We start from the raw sequence: 10736 nt of genomic DNA, 5'->3' as shown, positions 1-10736 counted from the left end.
GTGATAAGACGTCTGCAGTCCGGACGCCCCACCTTTTTTCTATAACCTTTCAATGCTTGCTTAACTTGAAACCATGAAGACAGCGGCTTTACACTATGCCATCTTTGAAAAAATGAAATACCCGAGACTAATTTAGAGATATAGCTGGACGAGAAGCCTTGCTCCAGCTGATAGGCTATGAAGGAAAGAGCAGCATGCAAATCCTCATTCAAGACATCAAGAGCATTAGCAGAACAAAACGACAACCACTGATTCCAGGCAGATACGTAACCTGACCACGTCCTTGGGGCTACCGAGTTGGATACATAACCAGCGATCACTCCCAGACTAGATCCCAAAGATGTGGGGGGCACTCCAGGCCGTCCGCTTCTGCCTCGGGGACCAGCTCTCGAAACCTGGAAAACTGACCGCGAGACAAAGCGTCGGCAATGTTATTATGTATCAGCCATATATTAAATCGTAAACATAGCAATACTAAGTGTCTAAGAAGTTTAACAACGGGGTCAGAACTGGAAGACAAACAATTGATAGCAAATAGAACACCATTGTTATCAGTGTGAATGATAATTCTTCTATCCCGAAAACTAGACCCCCAAATAACTAAAGAAACCAACACCGAAAATAATTCAAGTAAAACGATATTCTTAACTAAACCCCTAGATACCCAAGATTCGTGCCACGGGTGAGCGCACCATTGATTGTTGAAAAAGGCCCCAAACCCCCGGGAACCGGCTGCGTCCGTGTATACCCCTAAGGACTCCATATCAACAAAAGGAGCTTGCCACACAGAATGGCCATTGAATTCCTGTAGGAAATCTAACCACAGCCTTAAGTCATCTTTATGCAAGGGGGACAACCGAACATGCGAATGAGGGGATTTTAAACCTTTCGTGGCTGAAAAAAGTCTGCGAACAAAAACCCTACCCATAGGTATAACTCGGGTAGCAAACACTAATAACCCCAACAATGACACCTTACGCCTCTGCAACATACCACCAATCAGAATGCACATTCTCTCAATTTTAGACAAAGGTAAACTGAACGACATTCCAACAGAATCTATCTGAATTTCCAGGAATTCTAACGTAGTGCAGGGAAAGACAGTTTTTTCCATTGCTAATGGGATACCAAAATGCTCACAGGTGAGAAAAATTGATCCAATAAATGCTGACAATCAGAGGAATCCCACTTACCAATGAAAAGAAAGTCATCTAAATAGTGAAGGATCCCACCCTCTGGACACTGCATGGACACCACCCAATTTAGGAAAGTAGAAAAAGACTCGAAATAAAAACATGACAGGGAGAAACCCATGGGGAGAGCTTTGTGAAAATAATAAAACCCATTAAATTGGAAGCCAAGGGAATTGAAACCTGAATTGCATACCGGCAAGAGTCTGAACGCAGCTTTGACATCCGCCTTGGCCAAGAGAGCCCCCTGACCAAAGCGCCGCAACAGTAGGACTGCCGCTTCAAAGGAGGAATAAGACACCTCATCGTCTACCCCCGAAACCTCGTCATTTAACGAGGCTCCAGGGGGAAAAGAGAGGTGGTGAATAAGCCGGTAATAATTGGGTTCCTTTTTTGGGACAATGCCCAGGGGAGATAAACGGAAATTCTCAAATGGGGGGGAAACAAATGGGCCTTCAATCCTCCCTTCTGAGATTTCCCTAGCAATTTTATGGGCAACTACTGTAGGATGTGTGCGCACTTTAAATTGTCTACCCAAGCACAGCCAGAACCTTTAAATTCTGAAACAAAGAACCCGAATTGAAAACCCTCCAACAATAATTTAGCTATCCGCTGATCGGAATATCTGCTTAGCCAGGGCCGCATACTTTGCAGCCTCACTGGCGTCAGTGCTCTTGGATAATGCCTCTTTAGTAGTAGGGGCATTCTGAGAGGACTGAGCCGTCTTTTTAAAGCACCTGGAGGCGGGGTGTGCTCCACTGCAGAATGAGCACTCGTGTTTATACTTGCAGTGTGCTCCCCATTTACATTGACTGTCATTAAATGCAAAGCAAAACCCCTTGCGAAAGGACACATTGCTGGCATTTGTATTTTTGGGAAATTGAGGCTTTTGGGGGATCATCAAGTTGAGCCAAAGGCCGACGTCCTTTTGCCCCCACTTGACACTTGGATGAACCGCCATCTTTTGACGGAAGAGCTCGTCATAAGTAGACCAAGCTGTTCCGCCAAAGTGACGATATGCTTCGAAGATTATATCAAGATGTTGGAATAAAAGTGAACATTCATCAGGGGATTTTTCTCCCAACACAGCAGCAAAATTACAGAAACCTTGAAGCCAACTATAAAATGACTTATAGGAACTCTTTTTCTTATCCTCTTCTTTATCATTTGATTTGGATACAGGCTCTTTGTGAGAGGGAAGCAAGGAAAAGATGTCAACGAACTCATTATTCCAAATCTTCTCCTTGGTCGACATAGGTAGATGAAAACCAAGGGGAGAAACATCACAAACCAGTGCTTCCTTAAAACAAGTAGCCGAAACATTAGCATGAGGTGAAGAGAGAACAGTATTGGGAGAAACAGAATTGCATACCTCCCAACCGTCCCGGATTTCGCGGGACAGTCCCGTTTTCGGGGTTCTGTCCCGCGGTCCCGGAACGGCCCCCCGTGTCCCGCATTTTAAGTGGCCCCAGCGAAAAAAACAATAAATCAGTTACTCACCTGTCCTCCGGTCCCAGCAGCTCCTCTCCCGGCAGAACGCGCACTCCCGTCATCCTCCGGGGCGGGCAGCGGGGTATACAGAGTCACTAACTGTACCGGAAGTGACCTGCTCATGACTCACTTCCAGTACAGTCAGTGTCTGTATACCCCGCTGCCCGCCCCGGAGGATGACGGGAGTGCGCGTTCTGCCGGAAGAGGAGTTGCTGGGACCGGCGGACAGGTGAGTTACTGGTTTATTGTTTTTTTTCGCTGGGGCCACACTAATGGGGGGATTGGCTACTCTGTGGGGCGCTATATGGGGTATTGGCTACTATGTGGGGGGCATTGGCTACTATGTGGGGCATATATGGCGGCATTGGCTACTATGTGGGGCATATATGGGGGATTGGCTACTATGTGGGGCACTATATGGGGGATTGGCTACTATGTGGGGCATATATGGGGGCATTGGCTACTATGTGGGGCATATATGGGGGATTGGCTACTATGTGGGGCACTATATGGGGGATTGGCTACTATGTGGGGCATATATGGGGGCATTGGCTACTATGTGGGCACTATATGGGGGATTGGCTACTATATGGGGCATATATGGGGGCATTGGCTACTATGTGGGCACTCTGGGGGTTTGGCTATTATGTGGGGCACTATATGGGGATTGGCTACTATGTGGGGCACTATATGGGGGGATTGGCTACTATGTGGGGCATATATGGGGGATTGGCTACTATGTGGGGCACTATATGGGGGATTGGCTACTATGTGGGGCATATATGGGGGCATTGGCTACTATGTGGGCACTATATGGGGGATTGGCTACTATATGGGGCATATATGGGGGCATTGGCTACTATGTGGGCACTCTGGGGGTTTGGCTATTATGTGGGGCACTATATGGGGATTGGCTACTATGTGGGGCACTATATGGAGGGATTGGCTACTATGTGGGACACTATATGGGGATTGGCTACTATGTGGGGCACTATATGGGGGCATGGCTACTATGTGGGGCATATATGGGGGATTGGCTACTATGTGGGGCACTATATGGGGGATTGGCTACTATGTGGGGCATATATGGGGGCATTGGCTACTATGTGGGCACTATATGGGGGATTGGCTACTATGTGGGGCATATATGGGGGCATTGGCTACTATGTGGGGCATATATGGGGGATTGGCTACTATGTGGGGCACTATATGGGGGATTGGCTACTATGTGGGGCATATATGGGGGCATTGGCTACTATGTGGGCACTATATGGGGGATTGGCTACTATATGGGGCATATATGGGGGCATTGGCTACTATGTGGGCACTCTGGGGGTTTGGCTATTATGTGGGGCACTATATGGGGATTGGCTACTATGTGGGGCACTATATGGGGGGATTGGCTACTATGTGGGACACTATATGGGGATTGGCTACTATGTGGGGCACTATATGGGGGCATGGCTACTATGTGGGGCACTATATGGGGCATTGGATACTATGTGGGGCACTATATGGGGCATTGGATACTATGTGGGGCACTATATGGGGGATTGGATACTATGTGGGGCACTATATGGGGGATTGGATTCTATGTGGGGCACTATATGGGGGATTGGATTCTATGTGGGGGATTGGATACTATGTGGGGCACTATGTGGGGGATTGGATTCTATGTTGGGCACTATGTGAGGATTGGATACTATGTTGGTCACTATATGGGGGCATTGGATACTATGTGGGGGATTGGATACTATGTGGGGCACTATGTGGGGGATTGGATACTATGTGGGGCACTATAATGGGGGATTGGATACCATATAGGGCATTTTTGGCGGGATTGGATACTGTATAGGGCACTATTCAGTCAGCAGCATGTGGTGACTGTAGGGGAGTGGCTATGGAGGGTTGATATAGGGGCGTGGCTATGGAGGGTTGCTATGGGGGTGTGGCTATGGAGGGTCGCTATGGGGGCGTGGCTATTGGGACGCGGCGCACATGTCCCTCTTTGCTCTTTGCAAAAGTTGGGAGGTATGGAATTGCAAACAGTAGGAACAGCCTGAGGCACATTAGCCTGTCTATTTAATAAATCGCCACTAGATGGCAGCAACACTCCTCCAGTAGCAGCTATTGGTATATTAGGAGGGTTTAACCAAGCGGCAGCACAAGGGTTAACACCCTAAGCTACGCTGCCGCCAACACCATGAGAAGTAAAGTAATTGAATAATGCAGACAGCCCAGCCCAGACTGCAGGGTCCGTAGGCTACTTTAACCTGACCTGCCCGGCCGCCCCCACCAACCCCGGGTTCTCACCAGAAGGAGGCTCCGGCCTATTCACATTGCGCTCCACCACACTCCTTGCTGGACAAGCGGACGCTTGGCGCTTCTTCACCGCTGGACGCTGCCCCACAGCCCCGGACGGGGACGATGGCAGGTGTCTCTGCCTCTTCTCCCTCCGGAGTGTCAGCCGGGCCGCACGGGCATCAGACGCCTCCTCTTCTGGGGGCGGAGCAGCGATCCTCCACGATGGCCCCGCCTCCTGGGGGCGGACTCCCGATCAGCGCCGACGTCATCAACTTCGGCCTCAGACGCCGGGGAATCGGCTGGGACCTCCTCTTCCTCTCCCAAAGCCTCCAGGATCCGTCTCAGCCACGCTTCGCTGCCGGACTTCTCGGCCCTGACAAGGACCCGGTTGTATAGCTCCTCCATGCCGGCGGGCTTCAGCGACGTCCTTGCTTCTTTACTTGCCACGAAGATCCTCACAGCTGCTTCTTCATCTGATGATCACGCCCAACTGTGAAACAGCTGCAAAGTGCCGGCTTATATGCTGGTCCTTTTTCCCGCCGAACAGCTGATGACCAATCAGCTGATCTTCTGACCGGAACATATCCAAGTAAGTTGGTACCTGCAGAAACTTCTAGAAAAAGATTAAACCAAGTGCGCCCCACCGTAGGTGGAGCGGCGTATACCAACACAATATGTTGCTAGGGGAAACCAACACCTAAAATGAAATATAGCTACAGGAGGGGTGGAAAGGGCATATGCCCATGCGGCCCTATTCACATTCGTTTCATTTGGGGGCCGTTACAGTTTCTTAGTTACTCTCCTGATGCCATCTTCACCCTGTACCTCCTCTCCATCCGCTGGTCTCTCAGCTTGTTGCGGCTCGTCTCTGGAAAAGACTTAAAAAACAAACAGATCCACATCTCCCCATCCACCTGTACACTATGTACGGTTACCTCAGGAAGGGGCCGGAAACATCTCCCCATCCACCTGTACACTATGTATGGTTACCTCAGGAAGAGACCGGAAACATCTCCCCCTCCACCTGTACACTATGTACGGTTACCTCAGGAAGAGGCCGGAAACATCTCCCCATCCACCTGTACACTATGTACGGTTACCTCAGGAAGAGACCGGAAACATCTCCCCCTCCACCTGTACACTATGTACGGTTACCTCAGGAAGAGGCCGGAAACATCTCCCCATCCACCTGTACACTATGTACGGTTACCTCAGGAAGAGGCCGGAAACATCTCCCCATCCACCTGTACACAATGTACGGTTACCTCAGGAAGAGAACGGAAACTACAGCATCGGCAGCTTCGTCCATCATCCGTCTCCCTTTTAGCCTTAGGGTTTGTCTGCGTGAACGGTGCGTCAGCCGCTCTCTATGGCAGCTCTTCTTCTTTGTACAGTTTTACTCATTGATTTGTCCAGGAACCCAACAAAATCCCTAATTTGCCATTTAACCCATAATCGAGGGCTTCATATAGACATCTGCACAGTTACCTCCAACCATCTTACATGTCTCAGTGATTGTCCTCACACCTCGGACAGGGTGGTTGCTGTTAGTGGTACATCATATCCTTGTGTCTTGTGTCATCTATCTTTGTAAAGTCTCGGATTGTCTACAATGAAAATATTTAAACTTTCATTAATATTTGGGCTTTCAATTACATTTTCATATTTCACAATAAGTAACAAAATCACAATAAACCTCTTTAGTCAACAATAAAGTTTGTGTGTTTTTTTTTAAAATTAATTAATTCCCTTCTCTTTTCCCCCCTTTTTATACTTGGCCTATAGGTATACAATAACATAGCAAAGTATAAAACTGTACACCTTTAGTAACAACATTGTAAAACAGTAATAAAATCACTTCATGTTATAAAGGTGTTTTAGGTAGACTGCTCTATAAACTCGCAGTTTCTAATATTTCCTTTGGTAAGTAATAACTTTTTTTTTTCATGGGCTTAGTGTATTATACTAGTTTTCTATAATCATCGCAAAACTGTTATCCCTAAAAATAAAAATAATAAAACATGTTACACTCGGCTAGTCCCATATTAACCTTCTTTTACTATAAATCAAATAAAAGACACCTTAAAAAAATGTAATGTAAAACATAAGTGACAGCAGTTTTATCTCTTTGTCTATGTATAGTTTGTAGTAAAATCTGTGGACGCAATACATGTTTTTCCAGACAAAACTTAACTAAACTAACTGCGACCACGACCAGGTGGTTCTTAGGGGGTTACGAGGGTAGGTAATGGGTCCAGCATGGTGATATAGAGAGACACTTGTATGTTAAAGATGGCCGCCAAAGGGCAGACAGGGGGAGGGAAGGTAGCTGGGGGCTTTGTGTGGGGACAAAGGGATTAGCTATGCGGAGGGAATACCTGGGGGAGTTATAAAGTGTCCAGAGGGGGCGGAGCTTATGGGTATAAAAGGGGACAGGTAAGCCTGGTCAGACACAAAAGGTTTCCAGATCCGACCCACCCACCCTATGTTTTCATAAAGTGGGTTTCTGTTGGTAATGTATGTATAATGTATGTTCTGTTATGTAAGGTATGTTTGTGATGCATGTATTTACAATGTATGTTTATAATGTATGTATTTATCATGTATATGTTTATAATATATGCTCTTGTTTGGAAACATTTCAAACCACTTTACAATGTTCAAGCACTTTGTAAGGCGGAAATCATGATCCTTCATCCAGGGATGAAGGTCCTTCCCGGAGGGATATCTGGCTAGTCCTGTGTTTTGAGACTCTTCAATGAGGCTCCACGGGCTCCTCTTTTGCATATTCATGTTTCCCAAGGGGCAATGCACCTAGGACTTCACTGCATTGAGCGCTTTCACTAGCAGCCGGCAGTGTTGTTGTTTGGCTGGTCTCTCTGAGTTCAGCAATCTGTTTCTCTTATATCATCCAGGGATATGGCAGTAGGGCTAGGGGCCCCTTGGCAGGGACAGTTCTGCTAGGCGGCAGGCTGCTGTCAATGGGAGAGAGCATGTCTAGGCGGACCATACTCAGAATGGACTTTTTAGTTAGAACTCACTTTCTAGTTTCTGGATGAAGGGTCGTGATTTGTGCCGGGCCTCCCTGGTTGTATCCTTATGGTTAATAAATGGAAGCTTATGCTGACAAATTTTCTGCCAAGAATGTTGTCTGTGTTTTATTGGGGTTTGTGTTGAAGTTGGGTCATTACGGGAGTGGGGTTAGCAGGTTCACCACTTATGGACCGGTGGGTGTTGCTGGGCCCCTGTACTCAAGTTGTCACCCCCTCTTTGGGAGGTAGCCTCTTCTAGGCACAATGGCGACTCGGAAGGGGCAGAAAGGGAGCCCAGGAAAGGACTCCAAAGAGGTTAAAGGCCCAGGTAAAATAGACAAGCTGTTTGGATTGCCCATATATAAGGGAAAGGGAACGAGTAAGGCAGGTGAGGAGGATAGAAGAGAGTACTGATAAAGGGAGTGCAGAGAAGCCTAGCTGGCTAGGTGAGATCTTGGGGGCAATTAAAAAACGCAACATCTCCATTTCTGGTCTGTCAACGCAGGTGGAAGCATTGGGATCAGAAATCACCATCATGAGGTGAGACTTGAAAAGGTTAAGAGAGATTTGAGGCGGTGGAACAACGGATCGGTAGTCTGGAAGATGAGCTAAAACCGTTGAAGGAGAGCTGTGAAAAACTTCCCCTAGAGAACCAGAACCTAAAAAAGAAAGTGATAGATCTAGAAGATAGATCGAGACAAAACAATCTTAGGATGGTTGGTGTCCCTGAAGGGATGGAAGGGAGGGGTGTCATGCGTTTGGTTCAAGATTGGCTAATCAATGAGTTTGGCGAAGACAAATTCACTGAGCAGTTTGTGGTGGAACGGACTCATGGGGGCCCCTTGAGACCCCTGCCCCTTGGTAGTCCCCTGCGAACTGTACTCATACAATTCCTAAATTCTACAGACAGAGAACTGACTTTGAGAAATGCTCGTGAAAAGGGGGACTTGCCGAGTTGAGGGGTTGGAGTGTATTCTTGCATTTATATACATAACACCTCCTTTTAGGGCAGAGGTATTGGCGAAAATGTTCCTCTACAGCAATAAATGTAATGGATGCCCGCTTTTGGTTACTGGTGCGGAATGGCTTAGGTTCGTGGGGGTCGGTCTTCCCCCCCTCCCTTTGTTGTTTGGGGAGCTGGGTCTGATCGACCTATGGCGAGAGAGAAATCCAGGAGGTGAAGTGTTATTCTTGCTGGAATAAATCCAGTAATACACAGTCCAGAATAGATATGGCCCTGGTTAGCACTGGTATGGTAAAATGGGTTTTAATTAATCTGAACATCTGTTATGGTGCGTTTACACAGAGAGATTTATCTGACAGATCTTGAAAGCCAAAGCCAGGAATGAACTATAAAGAAGGAACAGGTCATAAAGGAAAGACTGAGATTTCTCCTCTTTTCGAATCCATTCCTAGCTTTGGCTTTAAAAATATGTCAGATAAATCTCTCTGTGTAAACGCACCATTAGATTAATCAATCTTTGGTACAGAGGAGTTGGTGGTCAAATTTTTCCTGAGTGGCTAAAAAGTCCATTTTGGTCAGTTTATATTGCTGAATAATTTTTTGAAAAATCAATCTCTTCATCTGTTAGTTGTATCGATGTTTCGTAAAGAGGAGTTCCCCAAGTATTTTTCTCCCATAGCATTTAATTGAATTTAATGTTCGTTCTCATATAAACGAATTTCGGGAGCTATTTGAATCAAATTTCAAACTTATCAAATATTTCATCAAATATCAAATATAAATATTTCTGTTATTAGTTGCCACCTTATACACAGTTTATGATTATGAGACGGACAGATCTCTGTTTAAACTTAAAGGGACAATTATCGGATGATTTGGTTGAACGCAGCCCTCTGTAAAAAGCACGGCGATCTGCGACATTATTGCAATCGTACCAGGCTAAAAGCCATTACTCTCAAATAACCAAGGGATGGTGCTGACCACAATGATGGAAGTGACCGGCTGCCTGAATGATCCAGTGATCGCCCCCAACGTCAGTCATTACCCGTATCCCCCCCCCCCCCCCCGCCACCAAGACTACAACATATCATCCAATCCGATCCTGCTATCATCCAATCCAATCCGACAATCTTCTATTTTTTGAGGAATACAAAGCGAAAACAGCGTCTACAGATATGACAAGAAAAGCCAGGTATTCATACACAGACAGCTGTTTCAGGGTGTTGCCCCTCATCCGCGTGGAGCAGGATTCCTACTGTATACTCATGAGGGACAACAACCCGAAACAGCTGTGGATGGATATCTGGCTTTAGCATTTCCCTGGTCATATCATTAGACTTGTAAATTGAGTTGGATACTGACAGAAAGGGCCACTTAATATGGTGGTTTTGGTGGTTTCCCTACAGGAGCCACCCCTTGGCAGGAGGGATATCTGGATAGTCCTGTGTTTCAAGACTCTTAAATTAGGCACCAAAGACTCTTTTTGTATACTTATATTTCCCATGGGGCAATTCACCTAGGGGGAGGGGTAAATGGCAAACAAGAGAGCTCTGACTGCAGCTTATCCCTCAGAAAACAAAGGGGAAGGACAGTGAAACTAAAGCATGCCCAACCTCTATTTCCACCGATATGAGAGTCGGTACATTCTTCCCTCTTCCCCCCGAAGATTGTACTGTAATGGTCCCTGTGGAACCCCCGATGCCCCATGGTATTTTTAGAGAACTTGATTTTAAGCACCTATATTATAGTGTTTGT

The sequence above is a fragment of the Dendropsophus ebraccatus genome, chromosome 13, assembly GCF_027789765.1.
Source record: "Dendropsophus ebraccatus isolate aDenEbr1 chromosome 13, aDenEbr1.pat, whole genome shotgun sequence".
Classification (NCBI taxonomy): domain Eukaryota; kingdom Metazoa; phylum Chordata; class Amphibia; order Anura; family Hylidae; genus Dendropsophus; species Dendropsophus ebraccatus.
Note: the sequence above shows the minus strand (reverse complement) of the source record.